This window comes from Mytilus californianus, unplaced genomic scaffold (assembly GCF_021869535.1).
Source record: "Mytilus californianus isolate M0D057914Y unplaced genomic scaffold, xbMytCali1.0.p SCAF_12, whole genome shotgun sequence".
Classification (NCBI taxonomy): domain Eukaryota; kingdom Metazoa; phylum Mollusca; class Bivalvia; order Mytilida; family Mytilidae; genus Mytilus; species Mytilus californianus.
The window spans coordinates 5,597,593-5,616,581 of record NW_026262604.1 but is presented as its reverse complement, the minus strand read 5'-3'; positions in this window follow the sequence as shown (position 1 = coordinate 5,616,581).

Genomic DNA, 18,989 nt, shown 5'->3' with positions numbered 1-18,989 from the left:
ATTCACTGAAGGATTAGGGAGAAATGTAGAAACAAATAGTATTTTGTTGGCGAAGTTAACACCTGCTTTATCCATTCATGTACATCGCTCCGTCATATCAAATATATACAGAGGAAGATGTTTGAAGAACAAATTGCAAAAATGTATTCTGTACCAATTAAAGGAAGATGTCAAGGTGGATCGAATTAATTATGCACTGAACTGTTATGTAGGGTATGGAATAATTGTACACAGCAGCTGAAACAGAAGAAAAGTTAAATTAACATGAAAAGTGTTTATTTTATTTAATCTGCAAATATGAGCACAATATTAATAACATCACAATTGGTATGATATTCATAGCGCTTTGCTTATTATTGTATTGTCTTTAACAGCCAACCTATTGTTATTGTATGTCATGTTACTCATCAGTGAAAATTTTATTAAAGTTTTAATTATCTTTTGTATCAACTATTCAGTCTAGGAAAAGTTATATTCATACTGCATGTACTGTTTGTACTGTTATGAAATTTCCGTAGAGGAAAAATAGGGGAAAACATTTCCTTAGGGGAAATTTGATGTACAGAAATTTCCATAGAGGAAATTTGGAGATCAATATTTTCCTTAGAGGAAATTAGCTGTCTTTAATTTTCCCTCAAGGAAAAATGTTGGTCAAAAATTTACTCAAAGGAAATTGTAGTTGACAAAATTTCCTCACAGGAAAAAGTATTTCCTCAAAGAAAAATATGAAGCCGCAAATTTCCTCAAAGGAAAATTTGAAGCCGCAAATTTCCTCAGAGGAAATAGAATTTCCTTAAAGGAAATAAAATTTCCTCAAAGGAAATATTTAAGCTGCAAATTTCCTAAGGGAAATCTTTTTCCCTTGAGGAAAAATCTTTTTCCATTAGGGAAATTTGATTTCCCTTGAGGAAAACTACTTTTCCTCTGAGGAAATTGTTGAAAAAAGGGACATAACTTTTTCAACAGTGGTGCTAGAGCCAAAATTTTTCAGGACACATATCAGGAAACCAATACCAACCAAGTTATCAACTTCATTTTGACCTAACTCCAAAAATCAAGGTGAAAACTTTTGCACTCAGCGGAATTGCAAACTTGTCCCGGAGACTGTTACCTATTATTTTATAATAAAAAATTATTCTTCAAGTACTGGAAGCCAGGGGTCCCAGCAGATATTGGCCATCTGAAAAGGGTTACTTTTAAAAAATATATTCCTTTCTAGTGTAAGAGATTCTTTGAGGTAATTTTTTAGTCCTGTGAAATTTACCTGATTTTCACAGAGTTTTGTTCTATAAATATAGAATTTTGTAAGGAGTATTATTAAGTTTTTTGTCTTATTATTTCCTTTGTTTCCTAAATTTCCAAATAAAATAATATCTATATTAAATGGAATTATTATTTGTGTTTGGTTATAAATCCAATCACTAAGTTTAATCCATAAATCTGAAATTTTATAGCATGTCCAAAATATGTGCTCAATATCTTCAATAGCTTCATTACAGAAAGTACATTTATCTGTTTGTTTTATCTTAATTTTGAATGAAAATTCATTTGTGCCTATGATTCTGTGTACTATTCTGTATTGGAACCAATGAAGTCTAGAGCTTTTTGTGGTGTAAAAAGACATATTATGCACTTTTTTCCAATCCAATTTTTTGTTTAATCTTAGAGACCATTTATCTTCACAGTTAAGCCTTGTACTATTTTTTTCTAATAAAACATTATACATATCTTTTGACCCTTTATTTGATAAAAAAAACTGTTCTTATATTATACGGAAGAATTGGTCCATGAATTTTATGAAGACTGTCTATATAGATATTATGTCTGAGAGAATTTTGATATGATTTTATTGCTGATATAACCCCATTATAAACTAGAAAGTTAGATTTAATTTCATAAATATTTTTGCATTGCTCAAAAGTCAATAATTTACCCTTATTATCTACCAGATCATTTATCAACAAAATACCATTATCAGCCCAGTCTTTATAGAAAACAGATGTGTTTCCTATTTTAATATTTTCATTATTCCAAAGTGAGTCTGCTAAAAATTCTTCTTCATTTTTTGGTATAAGTTTATTTTGCATTTCTGTCCATGCTTTAAAAACCTCTTTCCAAAAGGGGTTCTTACATCTGTTTGATGGACCTAGAAATACTAGGTTTTTAATATTAATATTTTCTGTGCTTTCTACTAGCTTTTTGAGTTTTGTATTGCTTTTTAACAACCGTCGGACCCACGTTAGTTTTAACCCTTTTATATATTCTTCAATATCTAGCATTTTCAGCCCCCAAATTTATGATCCAGATATAATATTTCTCTTTTAATCTTGTCAGGCTTGTGTTCCCAAATAAATGAATATATTGTACGAATAAGTTGTTTAAGAGTAGTATAGCATGGTGCTTGTAATGTTAAAAACAGATGATTTAATTTTGAAATAATTAGTGTCTTGATAATTGTTATTTTTCTCACTGGAGTAAGTGTTTGTTTAGACCAAATATTAATTATATTTTCAATTTCTTTTATTTTAGGATAATAGTTCAAAGATTCCATTTCTTGCAAATTGACCGAAAAGTTTATTCCTAGTAGTGTGAACCTACTGGAACCCCATTCCAATCCCCACTTTACACACATGGTGTCTTGACTATATTTTTTCTTCCCTATCCACACCACCTTTGTCTTGTCCAAGTTCATATGGAGACCAGACATTTCAGCATATTTATGTAATAGGCGGAGAGATGCATCCAGAGATTCTGGTGTCCCGTCAAGAATAATTGACGTGTCATCTGCATATTGAGAGATCAAATATTCGGTATCATCTATTTTAATTCCCTTTATTTCTTTATTTTTTCTAATTAATATTCCAAGTATTTCTGCACATAAAAGAAAGATATAAGGTGATAAAGGATCCCCTTGTTGACAACCTCTTTGAATTTCAAAGAATTCAGATAAAAAACAATTTTGAGAAACTGCAGAACTTATATTTTTGTAAAAGGTCCTTATCCAGTGTTTTATAGAGGGGCCAAAATTGAAAAAGTCTAAAATGTTTTCAATGAAATTGCATGATACAGAGTCAAAAGCTTTTTCAAAATCTATGAGAAGGAGCAGTCCTGGTAAATTATTTAGTTCTGTATGAAATAAAATATCATAAATAAGACGAGTATTTTCCCCTATAAACCTACCAGGAATGAAACTGGTCTGATCACTATTTATAATTTGAGGTAGAACTAATTTTATACGCTCTGCTATGCAGCTTGACGCTAATTTATATGTGGTATTTAGTAAACTTATTGGTTGCCAGTTTTTCATGAACTGTCTTGGTTTATCTCTCTTTGGTATACAGGTAATAATACCTTGTCTTTGAGTAAAAGATAATCCCCCTTTTCGTAACCATTTATTATAGAGCGAAATACAAATGTTCCTACATCTATCCAGAAAAATTTGAAAAATTCATTTGTGAAACCATCTGACCCAGGGCTTTTTTCATTTTTCATTCTTCGCAAAGCTTTTGTTAATTCACTATAAGTAATTTTACCCTCCAAAGATTCTTTTGTGGTATTATTTAGTTTTTTTAATATCAGTATATGGAATTTCACAATTTCACAATTAAGGTTAACATTATTCAAGCTTTCTGTTTTGGTATATAGCCTTTTGTAATAATTGTTTGCCTCCTTTAATATTTTATCTTGCTCACTGACAGTGTCCCCTTTTTCATTGACTAATTTTGGAATAGTTTTATTTATAAAATGTTTAGTTTCTAAATTCAGAAAAAAAGTTTGAAGGTTTTTCTCCTTCTTTTATCCATTGCATTTTGGATCTGATGTAGGACCCCCTCATTTTTTCTTGCCTTAATACTTTTAGATCAGTTTTCTTTTTTTCAATTTCAGTAAAGATTTCTTCTGTCAAGATTTGTTCTCCTGGTTTTTTAATATCTTCTGATAGTATTCTTTCTTTTTTATCTTTTTGTTTCTTCCTAAAAGAAGTATGAAATTGATTTTCCTCTAATTTCTGTTAATAAAGTTTCTAACAAGAGTTGATCGTTTATAGTAAATTGAATTTCTAAGTCATTTATCTGTTCTAATGTTTCTCTGTTGTATACTAGTGATGCAGATTGTTCTTTTACTTTATTTATAGTCTCTTTAACAGCAGCTGAATATTCAATGTCATGTAAAAGTAAATTGTTAAATTTCCATAGACCTTTACCAATTATAAAGTTATTCATCTTTAAATGTAACATTATTGGGGAGTGATCAGATCTATAACTGTTAAGAATGTGTACATCATGTACATGTTGATTAAGGCCTTGTGATATTAAAAAGAAATCCAATCTTGCTTGCTTAATGGGATTAGTTTTTCTCCATGTAATTTTTTTTAGTTCAGGGTACAATTCCCTATAGGGATCTGTTAAATCATAACTTTCTATTATATCTAAAACTTTCTCTTTTGGTAATTATAAGTATCAATATTTTGGTTTTGGACTAAATTATAATCTCCAGTTATAATAACTGATTGGTTGTTCAAGTTTTCTATTTTGTCACTAACTCTAGAATAAAATTCAGGTGAATCTTTATTTGGACCATATAAGCTTATCAAAGTTATTCTTTTTGCTTCAGTTTCAATACCAATTCCTAACAAATTCCCTTTATCATCTTTTAATTATGTATCTTGTATTCAAAGTTTTTGATAAAAAAAATATTGCTACCCCCTCTTTTGTTTGTTGCAAAAGAATTGAAAATACAGTCTCCTCCCCGTAGATTTTTTATTGATATTTCTTCTTTTTCTGAAAAATGTGCCAAAATGAAAAAGAAACAAAAAAAATAATAGCATAAAAAAGAAAGAAAATTTGAGATCATAGTGTAAACAACAAACGTCTAATAATAATTAAAAACAAATAATTATTATAATGAAGAGTAACATATCCACTTGTGTTCAAATTTTTTTAATACAGAAATATTGTGTACAATGGGAGATTACTCTATCTTATTGAAATTATAATAGAAATTATCTCCCTTATATAATGTGTATTCATATCAAAATCTTTGATTTATATTGAATGCATTAAATATCAACTGTTTTAGTTGATTAAAATAAGTTTTTTGTTTTAATTCAATTCAAAAGAGTCAAACCCAAAGAAATAATGTATTATTTCAATATGTGAAGATAAGAAATATGTGTATATTTATTGCTATTTTGCAAGTATGATAGTTTTATTTATCAGGCACAATTGCTTTGAAATTCACTTACAATTCATTGTTTTTTATTGTCCGTGTTTTGTTTTTTTTTTGGAGCAAAACATATAAAACGTCCGGGTTTTTAACAAAATTTCCGGGTTTTTAACAAATGGTCCGGGCTTTGCAAAGAAAATGTGAATAAGAGGGATGACATTCTTGGCTTAAAAACTGATTTTTCTAAGTTTGTAACTGTAATTTAGAGAAGGGCAATATATAATAGAATTGTATGCGACTGTCATACAAGTGAGAGATTTACCTAGCTATAAAACCAGGTTAAATCCATCATATTGTACATAAAAAATGCCATACCAAGTCAGGAATATGACAGTTGTTATCCATTCGTTTGATGAGTTTGAGCTTTTACAAACATGTTGAGTCAAGACACATGTGCCTGTACCAATAGAAGAGCCTGTAATTCAATAAATGAACTATGCTATGTATAAAAAGTATTGGTTACGTAATACAATACTACAGTTAATCAAACATAGTTTTGCGCTATGAAAAGTACTTTATTTGACTTATTCATATTCCTGACTTGGTACAGGCATTTTCTATTTAAACGTTTATAAAGGAAAGAAATGTATAGTTGATGATATTGTTTTATCCGGGTTTGTAATAACATGAGCAACACGACGGGTGCCACATGTGAAGCAGGATTTGCTTACCCTTCCAGAGCACCTGAGATCACCCCAATTTTTGGTGGGGTTCATGTTGCCTAGTCTTTAGTTTTCTATGTAGTGTCATGTGCACTATTATTTGTCTGTTTGTCTTTTTCTTTGTTTATTTTCGATCTATGAGTTTGAATGTCCCTCTGGTATCTTGCGCCCCTCTTTTATCGCTTATTCTAATTGACCTTGTGCATATTAAGTTCAAGCATCTATTTCACGTATTACAAGAAAAGAAGTCTGTCTGTTTGTTTACATTTCTTTTATCATATTCACTCGAAAAACTGCAGTAAAACTCGAACAATCCCGATCGAATAACTCGAACGAAACACGATCAAATCGGACACTATACCTACAGTGAAAATGGTGATGAAACTTCCGACATTATTCGTTGAAATATAATTAGATTTTGGACTATCAAGTCAATAGTATTTGTCAAAGGTTTAGAAGTTGTTAAAACGTCCGTATTGGTTAACTTGTGTTGTTTGGTGGCTGTCTCGTTGACGGTTATTACTTATTCCATTGCTGGATGTGAAGAAATATTATCTAAAGCCCTTCTATATAGACATATGTGAAGCTGCAAAGGGCCATTGATTTGAAGTATCTAATAAAACAATTATTCGGCACATGAGCTTATACTTTCATCAGTGACTAAGAAAAGATTGAAAAATAGTTTTCTGACATAAACCGACAATGCTCCCATCGAATTAACACAATACTAACAAACGCATTCATAATCGAGTGTACTTGACATCTGACAGATACGAGTTGTGTATCAGGAGGAAATAAAACACCTAATATATACTATAAACAATAACTCCCGTAACGATTGTTAAGCGCATATATAAAAACTTCTACATTTTATGTATATGTAACAGGCATTTTCAAAATTTAGGCATTTTGTAAAATGACTGAATTTTGAGGCCATTTTTTTAAAATGCCTAAAATTGACAAGCATTTTTAAAAATGCCTGCAATTCTTAATAAAAGTTCAACAAATTACCTGTTCAATTTCAGGCAAATTGTATAAATATGAAATACATGAATTAAATGATAAAAATATCTTGTAAGGCTAAAAAAAAATAAAAAGTTGAGTAAAATAAATTTAAGATACTCTTTAAAAATGTAGCCTGCAGGTTATGTTTTACTAGTTTTAATGTCTATATTTAGCTATAGAACTCCATAGAACAACAACTTTGAGTATGTACTCACTGGTGACATCCTGTTAGTCCCGACAACCATTATTCCGACATCCCATTATTCCGACAGCCCACTACTCCGACATCCCATTATTCCGACAGCCCATTATTCCGACATCTCATTATTCCGACGATTCATCTGTCATAAGTGTGGATTAATTTTCTCCAAAAAGACCAACTCCTTTCTCGATAATATTTGTAGTTATCTTTTTAGATTCCGATTTTTCTTCTCATGCGGGATATTTGTCTTAGTGCCTTAAGCTTGGAGTTGATAAACATGTTCTGTCCTTATCCTTTCCGACTATCGTTTTACGGGTCCGGGAAGTTTATTTGTTTTTTATATTTCGTTTGTGTGTACACTGCCATTCCTTGCTTTTTTTTAGTAAACGGTTATGTTTTATGTCAAGGGTTAACCTGTCTGCCCTCTTTGGTCGTAATACTTCAAATTCCGTGTATGCCTCAACTAATTTTTATTTAATTATTTCTCGGAAAATGGCGACTAATGGAGCGTCAGTCAAAAATGAGAAAAATAAGGAGACAAAAACAAACCTAGGGCCCAGCAAATAAGATGACGTATAGGAAGAATATTGTGCTCCGAAAAGATGAACCATTCCAACTTCTACCAAGACACCCATCGTGCGATTTGATGAAATTCATGTTCGTGAATATGAATCCACGAAATACGAAGTACCTGGCACTTCCCATAACGTTCGATCAGACATAGAGATGACACTCAAAATATAAGTAGGGATACCATACCGAATTTATATCCCAAGCTTATTTTAAAATCTATTGAAAAACATGCTAATTTTAAGATGTAATTAAGGGGGAGTCGGGACAGGTGAATTATAACGAAACTATTTACCAAAAACAAATATGACAGACATGTACCAACGGCAACCACTGAATCAACGGCTACTGACTTGGACTATCATTTAAAGAATGTGGCGTGGTTAAACATCGAAGGTGCCAACACTCCCCAAACCTTGGACAGTGGCGTAACAGTACAACATAAGAACACACTATAAAAATTAGTTGAAAAGGGCTTAACTCGTCAGATGGATACAAAGCAGAAAAAACATCAAACACAAGTACAGTCTGGACGTCGCAGGGTATTTATTCATTCCAAATAACAACTAAAACATGAAGTACAGATCTGAGAGTATTCGCAGTTAGTGACAGCTAGCTAATTCAAAGTCAATAACAACTAATAAAATATCATGCATCTAAGACACTGTGTGTATGTCTTTTCCCGCATATTTCTTTGTCAAATGATTAACTTACTCCTGGACTAACGCATTGTTTGTATACCATTCATTTGTTAAGTCAATGAAATTGTTAAGGCAAACTGACTGTGCATAACACTAATGTTTAGATTCTTTTATTTTTCAATTTTGGAGTAAACTGGCGTAAATGTCTCTTTAAAAAACCTGTGATGGCATCATGCTGAATGTCAATTTCAAAATTCGAATATTGAAGAAAACAGATACTACTCTTATTAACTATGTCTTTTAAAAAGTACAGTGTACATTAAAGCACCACAATTTTTGTTATAGTCGTAGGTTGTTTTGTGCCGCAGATTCGTCCACCTAATCTCTTAAGTGGCGGGTCGAATTTTGCCATATTGGAGCTTCACAATATCCAATATACAGAATAGATTCTGAGATTTATTAACGAAATGATATTCTGACCCCTCTGAATTTGTTGAAAATAGTCTGATGAAAAACTATATAAATAATTCCAGGTATAAAGTACGGAAATTGAATTCTGCATATATATATACACGTAATTAAAATTCTATTTAGTAGATGTATTTCAGCATACGTTATGCAAAAATTGTTAGATAATAATTCCGTATGTACGGAATTCGAAGTGTCCATACGGACATAATTCTGTTTATCCGTTCTTAGCTCACCTGGCCCAAAAGTGCCAAGTGAGCTTTTCTCATCACTTGGTATCCGTTAACTTTTACAAAAAGCTTCTCCTCTGAAACAACTGGGCCACATAAAACCAAACTTGGCCTAAATTATCTTTAGGATATATAGTTTTAAAAATGTATCCGATGAACCCCCCAACAAATAAGATGCTGCCATGGCTAAAATAGAAAATTGGGCTAAAACGCAGTTTTGGTCTCATATCTCTGAAACTTAAGCATTTAGAGCAAATATAACATGGGTATAAATATTCATCAAGTCAAGATCGATCTGCCCTAAAAAATTTCAGATGCATCAGCCAATCCGTTGTTGGGTTACTGCCCCTGAATTGGTAATTCTAAGAAAATTTTGCAGTTTTTGGTTATTATCTTGAATATTATAATTAGGGATGTCAACTCGTTGAAGATTAACTAATCGATTACTCGTTGGATTTACCGAGCGATTCTCGAGTACTGGATAAATTATAATAGATAGAGATAAACTGTAAACAACAATATTGTTCAGCAAAGTAAGATCTACAAATAATTCAACATGATAAAAATTTTCAATTAGAACCGTAAAGAATTATTGCCCTTTAAAGTCAATTTTTCGTATTATCTTATTTTTATTTTTACAAAAATATTTTTCTCTGAAACTACTGGGCCCAGTTCATTATAGATAGAGATAATTGTATACAGCAAGAACTTTCAGTAAAGTAAGATCTACAAACAAGTCATCATCACCAACACAGAATTTTGTCATGATTTTAATGTGTTTGATATGCACATCGACGAAGGTGAGCGACACAGGCTTTTTTGAGCTTATAGTTTTTTCAATTCTGTCAATACATGAATGATTTTTGCATATACGAAAAGGTGCGAAAAAACATAATTGAATAAAACCTATTCTGATATCGGACTCTGACTTCTTTTAAACTGCGTTTTACTGTGCGTATTGCTGTGTGTTTGTTTTTTCTACATTGGCTAGAGGTATAAGGGGAGGGTTGAAATCTCACTAAACATGCTCAACCCCGCCGCATTTTTGAACCTGTCCTAAGTCAAGATCCTCTGGTCATTGTTAGTCTTGTATGAAATTTAATGTTAGTTCATTTGTATGGTTTTGGAGTTTAGTGTGACGTCCATTTTCACTGAACTAGTAGTCGAGTGTCATATTTGAAAAAAAAACGTCTAGTTAATGACTTTAATGAACCCACCTAACATACGGCTATTTTTTTTTTTTAAATAAAAGAATATTGATTTAACTTTTTAAATTTTTGCCCGGTCGTCACAAAATCGTACGGTGCAGTTTTTGTAAAATTGACATTTATTGCAGAAATTACTTGAAAATTCTAAAATGACGACATGTTTTTCAAGCAAAGACAATTAGACGTACTAGTATCTCTTCTTTTAGGCAGAACAATTTAGTGAATTCGATTCTTAGAATATCGAATAACAGTACTTACAACAGTTAGTCCGCATGCTTTTGCATTCCTTCAAAATATTTGACATTTTATACGAAAATGTTCATAATCTTGACCTTGTCAGGTCTACAATTTGATGTTTATTACATGTATTTGCACTCTTATCGCTTTAGAACACACTAAATTACTGGTCAGTTGTCGTTTTTTTTTTCATTCTAGACAAGGACTTTCTCTCAATATTTCTGAAATCACGAATTTCTTTACTTTTAAAATGTTGACAAAATTACTACAGTTTCCGGAATTCCTTATCTACTTCGTTATCGGTTTTTAACTGTATTTGTTAGTCGATTTCCGTATGGGGAGCGCGGTAGTATTTGCATTCCAGAATTTAGGTTGCTCTTTTGTGTACCCTACTTAAGTCAATGTATCTGAACAGTGTGATTGGACAAAACATACAGTATCAACTGAACATACTTTCCCAAACTGAGGGATGAATCAGGTGTAGAAAAATATGAAATAATTTTACATACAGATGAAAATGAATTTTTGAGAATTTTTAAAAATTTTGTATTCACTGCATGATAAAAGACCTAAAAGCACTAGTGGCTTTAGGTTTTTAAAGATAGCAAAAAAAGTAAACGGTCATGATACATATTTAAATTCATTTCTGAAAATTATAATGAAAGTACTTCAGTAAACTGTGTACGTAGAATTTTGGGCAGTGCTAGAAAGTGGTGAAAAGTCTAAAAAGGCTATCACTATCCCTTATGGGCCAGGAAATACTACCGTGCCACCTATACTTATGTGTACTGTTGGAGTACGATAAATCATATTTAAACGGTTCTATTTCTATCTAAAACTGATCCAGTACTTTAGTATGGCATAAATAAATATAAAATCGTCCAAAATTAAGATCTAATGAAAATAAAACATTTTTTTTTTAGTTCTGTCGAATACATCCCTTACTAAATAAGGAATCGTATCGGAAAATGGTAGAAAAATTTCCGAGACGTGTCGAATTTTCACAGTCCAGTTAAAATGAACCCTTCCTCTGCTAAAAAGCAAAAACTATCCATTGATTGGCACATATGCATAGTCTGTCAGGTTTTTACTACAGAGAAGCTATGTAGTTCAACACTTAAAGGAAGATTAAGTTTTATTGCCGCAGTGGAAAAACTTAAATTATCGGATACGTTCCTTATGTCGTAACTACAACCCCCTTCCCTTTTCATGAATGTTACCTCCCGAGTTAGACTATTTACTGGTTTTGTAATAACATGAGCAATACGACGGTTGCCACATATGTAGCAGGATCTGCTTACCCTTCCGGAGCACCTGAGATCAACCCCAGTTTTTGGTGGGGTTCGTATTGAATAGTCTTTAGTTTTCTATGTTGTGCCTTGTGTACTATTATTTGTCTGTTTATCTTTTCTTTTTCAGCCATGACGATGTCAGTTTATTTCGATCTATGAGTTTGACTGTCCCTCTTGTATCTTTTGCCCCTCTTTTAAAGATTAAGTTAAGAGAAGACTGGTCGATGAGTATGAAAAAATTGAAAACATCAAATTTGAAAGTACAAAATATCATAAGAGTTGCTATAATTTTTTTAAAAGTGAAAAGTGAGCACAACTTATCATCTTATGTTTTGTCTGGACTTAAACTGATTAGTCTGTTAGTATATTTTGCAAATGTAGTCTTAAACAAGTCAAAGAACTTCATAAGGTATCCTCTGAGGAGAGAACTCAAGCTGTATTGAGTGTTGTTACACATATCCCCGACAATGATATGATTTACAAAATTACTCAAGAGCATTTTACTAGTAAAGTTTTATACCATCCAGCTTGCATTACTTAATATTTGCTAAACATTTTGAAAGAGCTATTTAATTCTGAACATGAAACAGCGTTTCTTACATTTGTTTTGACAATTAAAGATGACTTGACTGTACACAAGAAAGTATTCTTGTTCACAACTTTACTTGATAAGTTTACTCAATTTCTGAAAAAAAGACAAACATATTTGGTCAGTCTATATAAATACAGCCCCAACAAGGCCAAGGTATGTCCAATATTGTATACAGTAGCTCTAAAAAGCTATCTAATGCCGTAAAGACGGCTAAACGTTTAAACTGTGATATACAGTCTATCAAATTTAAAGATCTGAACAGTGATTGCGAAACTGTTTGTATTGAAGAACAAATACTTTATGCAGCTGCTAGTATTTTACGGAGGCAGATTAGTGAAGTTGTAATCCAATGTGATGAATATTCATTATCTAAAGACACTTCACTGGATCATTCAATTGAAATTATGAAGCCTGCTTTAGAAACATTTCGGTATTGTCTTTTTGCTGATGGCGCATACGCGGCAGTTAATAAAGAGTATGAAATACCTATTGACAAAGTTCATACATGTATGGCTTTAGCAAAATGTATGGTATCTATAAAAAGAAATTCTTTTACACCTTTTCATTTAGGTTTAGCATTACAAATGCACCATATATCTATTGATCTAAAACTCTTGTAGATACATTAAACATTATGGGTTTTGCGCATCAAACAATGAACTTACAAAAATTGAAGATGGGGCATACTTTCCGCATGGTATTGTTTCTTCTTCTGGGGGTCAAACCTTATCAAGGAAGGTGCAGACAATATCGACCTAAACACAGAAACAATAGCCATCTATTGTTTCTGCATTTAGGTACATTCCATTCAATGGATAGGGCTGTGTTTTAAGTAGTCACATTACCCGCAGACACCACTGTTGCGGATATAAGGTTAGCACGTGTTCAAGGACGTTCACTGCCTGTTACGGAAGAATCATCTCCCCCAATTCGTTGTCTTCCTTTCAGTAAACCAAAAGAAAGGGTAGAACCTACTCGGCGTGATAATTATTCTATGAGCTAAGTATTTTCTGCAATGTTTTAAATGCAGAAATATCAAACGATTCATGGGTATTTCTAAGACTTTTATCTAGAAACCCTTTCGAGTTCTCAATATTTTTCCAAAAGCACACTGATCAACAAATTATACCATTTTGGACTGGATATCACAAAGCATTTCAAAACACTGTCCATTTGTCAGTACTGCATATGCACCGATAGTTGATGCAAAACCAAGTGACATGACAACTGTCTATACTACGATGTACAGATGGGTTGACATGTGCGAAAAAGCCGATCCAAACTTTCGACCAACAGCTGTATGCCATCGCTCAGCAAATAATGTGGGCAAACCCTTTGAAATTTTGTGATCATATTTTACGCCTAGGTGGCTTAGATTGTATTGCACAACAATAAAAAAAGAAAAAGAAAAAAAACCCTGCCATTTAATTCTTTGACCTTGACGCGGTTGGTAGGCTTTCATACTAGCAGGAAACCACACGTTTGAACGGTTTCATCCATTTTAATGAACAGTTCGTCATGGGACTTTTCTATGAAAACCAAAATACGTCATGTATAATATTTTCCCCTTGCTTAAAATACTTTGTTTCGGATTATTTATATCAAATTTGCAGTTTTATGTTTGTAATTACGTGCAGTTAGTTGGTATGGAGGTCTAATAAGATTTAAATAATACAAGGGCGACTACCGATAACTTTGTGCGACTTATGGAATTGATTTTCAAAGACTCTGAGAGAAAACGTTACGTAACATACGTTACCGTTAAAATCGACCAAAGTTAATTAATACTATGATAGAATTATATTTTCCAGCAGTAATACTGTATTTTCATAGTATTGTTTCGTTTTTGCATTTGTTTTAACTCGATTTTTATACTGCAAGTATCCCGTGAATTAAGATTGACCTTTGAACCCGATTTAAAAACAATTGCACCATAATTTCTTTTGACGACCGGGATATTTGGAAAGTACACATTCTTAGCTTTCCATTGATATATAATTTAGCCGTATGTTAGGTAGGTGCATTAAAAATGTATATTTGGCTCTCATATCACTTGCCTATAGTACACACTTTGTTTAGGGGGTCAGCTAAAGCCCGTCTCCGGGCGCAGGATTTTCTCGCTGTGTTGAAGACTCATAGGTGGCTTTCGGTTGTTTTTCAGCCATTTGGTCGAGTTGTTGTCCCTTTGAAACATTCCCCGTTTCCATTCTCAATTTTAACTAATATACTAAATTCTGATTACGTATATACTATAAAAAAAGATGTGGTATGATTACCAATTAGACAACTCTCCACAAAAGACCAAATGACACAGAAATTAACAACTATAGGTCACCGTACGGCCTTCAACAATGAGAAAAGCCCATACCGCATAGTCAGCTTTAAAAGACCCCCAAATGACAATGTAAAACAATTCAAACGAAAAAACTAACGGCCTAATTTATATACAAAAAATGAACGAAAAACAAATATGTAACATGTTAACACGACAACCACTGAATTACAGGCTCCTGACTCTGGACAGGAACATACAAACAGAATGTGGCGGGGTTAAACATGTTAGCGGGATCCCAACCCTCCCCCTAACCTGGGACAATGGTGTAACAGTACAACATAAGAACGAACTATAAAAATCAGTTGAAAAAGTCTTAACTCATCAGATGGATACAAATACCAATACTACATAGAGTGGACGTGGCCGGGTACTTGTACATCCAAACATCAAAAAAGACACATAGTACAGATCTGAGAGTACTTGCAGTTACTGACAGCTAGTTCAAAGCCACTAACAACTAATAAAAAAATATCATGCGTCTATGACTAAGCACATATTTCGAATTAAGTATATAAAAGTATTCGAACTACATATTTGATACTTACAGAATTATTCCTGACGTCAGAATATTTGCATAGTAATTTCCAAAATAGAAGGCAAATATGTAGTTGAACAGGTTATGTCCATTGTTATTCATTGGAAATATGCATTAATTTCACGGCGTGAAACAGTAATTTCTAAGGAAGTGTCCACTGTCGAATATAAAAATCATTTGAGCTCTTTTAAAGCTGTATAATGCCAAATAAAAAACATTGCTGCTTCGAAAAACACAAAAAAATGCACTTAAACACTGCTTAATTTCAAGCATGTTGTCGTAGCGTTACAGGCTAACTGGCAATATGTTTGTAACGACAGAAGCAGACTTATCTGAACTGGATGTGTAAACTTTTAAATTCAGGACCTGATATAAAAGAAAGTACATCATAATATTCAGTATTCTAAAAAAAATAGTGTTATAAAAAGCGGAGGCGGTAAATAGCTTAACACATCTATCGATGAAGTCCGTCTGTTGCTAATATTATCCAAAAAATACATAAGAGATATTTTTATCGTTCGGCTTCTGTCCTATTGCCTTATGTGCAATATGTTCAGTCATTATTGGTGCTATGTTGCCCATTTCGGTTTGCTAAATTGTGCTTTGTATATAGAAACACTTTATAGCTTACTTTACAGCGTTGATTCTATGATTGCTTTTTTTTTTGAGTCTTTACTAGATGGTGTCCTGAATGGAGAGATGTCTCATTTGGAACTCATCCCTCATGACTAGTGTAAAACAATTCAAACTAAAAAAAACATCGGCCTAATGTATTTATTAAATAAATAAGAAAAATATAATAGGTTTAGATACAACGCTGTATTTTTCACAAAACACATCAAAGTTCTATTATTTGATTAAGATTGGCAAATATCCGAGTCCGTTAAAAATATCAAAAATTCCAAAACCTACATAAGATGAAAAAGAACTTGTAAAGACGAAAACTAAATGAAGCTACATCTGCTTGCAAGGATTGAGGAAAATATTGCTTCATTACCTTCAGAACAAAAGGGACAGTTTGAAATAGAAAAAAATCAATACTTATAGAATGATTTTGTTAACATTGTCAAGGTGTAATACCAACATTGATCCCCTCCCCCCTCCCTGTTAGTCTTTGTTAAATTTGCACTTTTCAAAATATTGTGCAGTGTTTATCTTTGTTTCAAATAAAGAAAGTGAGTAAAGTTTTATCCTCTCCAGTACTAACATAACATTTCATTGAATATAAGAAAATAACCATCACTGAAAGTTAACCAATCTAATGTCCCCCCTTATTTAAAATGTGTACAAGCTTTAGTAACCATGTAACCTCAAATTTCCAAAATATTCTTTAGAAACCCCAAATAGAAAAATAACGGTGCTTTGAATTACCCAAGATATATTTTTATGACCAAGAAATGTTTTTCTGCAATAAAATGTAGGATTTATTACCTACAACTGTCAAATTCAAGGGAATATTTTTTCGACCTATTTTCCTACATGTATGCAACCGGATGTGACGTATCCACAGATTTGTCGTCATATGATAGATGATATAGGCTGTATACATGTTCTGTACCTGTCAAATTCTAAATATAAAATATTACACAGTATTTTACAGTAAATATCTAATAATGGAATTATCTTTCTGAATGGTGTTTGTGTTTAAAAATAAGGAGATGTGGTATTATTGAGGGGCCTGATGGGGGGGGGGGGGGGGGGGGGGGGGAGTCTCATCACGATTCACGAGTTGATTTTTTTGTCAATCACGATTCATAGAAAATAATTTTCCATGATCACGGATCACGAAAATATAAAAAAAAAAAATCTAGAAAAACGGATCACGATAGCGAAAATGCGTCGATCACGAAGAACGAAAATAACCCATCAGGCCCATCATTATTGCCAATGTAACAACTATCCACCAAAGTTCAAATGAAGTGGTTGTAAGTAATAATAGATAACCGTAATACCATCAACTATGAGAAAAACCCATACCGTATAGTCGGCTATAAATTGCCCCGATTGATGATTACATGTGCTTTATTTCTTAAACACAAATTAATAAAAATACATTCCCTTCCTCGATTTAAATGAATTTTTAATCGTGAAAGAAGGTACAATATCATAACATCAATTTCATGGAAAGCTGTGATATTTTGATATTTGACACACTCTAAGTCTTCCCCTTTTTAAGAACACAAAATGCAATGATCCCTTATTTTTTTTCTGTCTATCTATATGAAAGTTGCTGGCCTTATGAATATTTTCGACGACTAGCTTCACACTAGATAGTTTGTCTTATGGCTTAATGAGTTTTTCACTGTTGTTTGGTTGCTGTCTTGTAGACGAATACAATCTCCATGTCATCATCAATCATCTTAAATGCTATGTTTCGGGTCATCCAAACATTCGTTTCTTCGCATAGAAACAATTCTTTGTTAACCTGAGCATGGAACGAATACTTTATATCACGGACTACAAGCTGAAAAGCTAAGCAAATTTTTTAATCCCGCAATGCATAAAAAAAAATGTGTCGTATTTCAGTAAGTAACGCGCGTTCTCGGTTGATTGTAAACACCTAGTAGTCCATCATGCATTGTTACAACCAATTAATTGAAAAGGCTGGTTCCAATCAGTGTTATATGGAACAGAGAAAAATACAAAACAATTTTGAAAAAATCAAGATTGGAATAAAAGAACATTCTTCGGATTATTATCATATGTAAAGGTAGGTGCATTTATGCTGTCAAGCTATTAAGTTGTTTTACAGTTTTCATAACAAACGTTAATATTTAAAAAAATGTAGGCTCCTAAGATCCTGAATTGCTCACCTGGCAAAATCTTGAAAATAAAAATATGATGCACTCCTGGAATATTTTAACAAAAAGTCAAGTAAAATAAGGACATAATCACATTTGAAGATTGAGTTGACGACTTCTGTTACCATTTAGTTGCCACATCGACCGTATTGAATATGCATGAAATATTTGCCACTGGAAATTTAGCATGCACCAATTAATTGACAAAACATTGAGACTTAACGTTTTTGATCCGTTTTTCTTCTTCTCCTTCTAAATTATTATTTTTGGGTCCTGATCGGATGTTGAGAGATATTTGTTGTGTACATTCTACCTTTTATTTATTATAAATATTACTTTCTGTCCGCACTTTCCTTTTAAGCTAATTGTATAAGGCCATCATTGAAAAATTACATATTAACAAATTTATATACTTTTGAATTGCAGATAAGTTGTGTATCGAAATTCATACCATTGACATACTAGAATAGTTTTTTTCACTTTGATATAAGTTAAATTATTTTCCGAAAATGTCTTTTTAATGGGAAAAAAGTCTAATTTTAGCTATTTTTTCTGCTCGAACGCCCATAATTTTATCTCGTCAGTTGGGTGATAACATCTGCCCTGCGCAATGTAAATCACTTCCTTATGTTTACTTTGTTTGAGGTAAGACACACTTATATTTTGGATCAAATATTATTTTTTTCGTCACGAAATTTTATCAGTAAAACAACATTAATTCGTGTAGTATAGACTGTTACTTTTAACTTAAGTTCCACAAGTCTCATATTATACAGAAGCTTAATATATCTGCTCAAATAGTGACTTCCTATTCCTTTTCCTTTTGACCTCCGGCGATATTTCCTGTTTATATTGTTCTTCTGATAATTTATTTATTTTACTACTGGGTATGGGTTTTTTTCTTACTAGTATTCTTTTTGCTGTTATTACTATCAGTTTGCATTCTAGAATAAAATGAAAAAGATGAATGCATGAAAATGTTGAAATT